Below are 744 nucleotides of genomic sequence, written 5' to 3'. Positions count from 1 at the left end.
GAGATAAGAGAGAAGATTGCTTCTTAAACTTTTCTTTGTTGAAGGAGAAATAAATTGTCTTCGATAAGGAAGACGAGGATCCATATCATCTAGAGTAAAAATTGGTGTTTCATGGAGCTGAATGTGATTTATGACTTCTTAGATGTAAAACGTGGCAGAAAGGTAGTGATGGTGGTAGTGGATTGGAGGTTGTTTCAAGTAGTAAGAACTAATCACAGTGGCTAATGTTTTATTTTGCGGGTAAATTAGTGAGAAGGAGGGAGGGTGCATTTGTGGAGGGTGATGAGTTTAGCGAGGACAATGATAATAAATAAGGTTATTTATCAGCAAAATATCGTTTGCATTAAAACATATAGGTAACATGAATAATAAGAAACAACCTCAAAACATCATACTGATAAACTTAATCTTGACCTCATCAATCCAAATTAAAGTAAAATCTTAATTCTAACAACATTGTCGAGAGCAAGGGTTAGTTTCCATTAGACTATGGATTTTTCTATAAGTAGGGGTTTAGTTTTTCACTTGGTTGGATAAATTTGAGATAAGTTTCGGAGACAAGGATCGATCTTTCAAGTGATGAGATTGTTTTAGATCATGTGTGTGAATAGGGAATAAAAATAGAGATCTGCGTGAAAGATTTTGTTTCAAATGAGAAGATGGGGGCCAAGACTATTGCTATAGAAAAGGGGTGGGGTGGGGGGGTTGAGTCATAAGTAGCCTAAGCCATGTAGTATTGTGTTG

The sequence above is a fragment of the Silene latifolia genome, chromosome 5 (genome assembly GCF_048544455.1).
Source record: "Silene latifolia isolate original U9 population chromosome 5, ASM4854445v1, whole genome shotgun sequence".
Lineage (NCBI taxonomy): Eukaryota > Viridiplantae > Streptophyta > Magnoliopsida > Caryophyllales > Caryophyllaceae > Silene > Silene latifolia.
Note: the sequence above shows the minus strand (reverse complement) of the source record.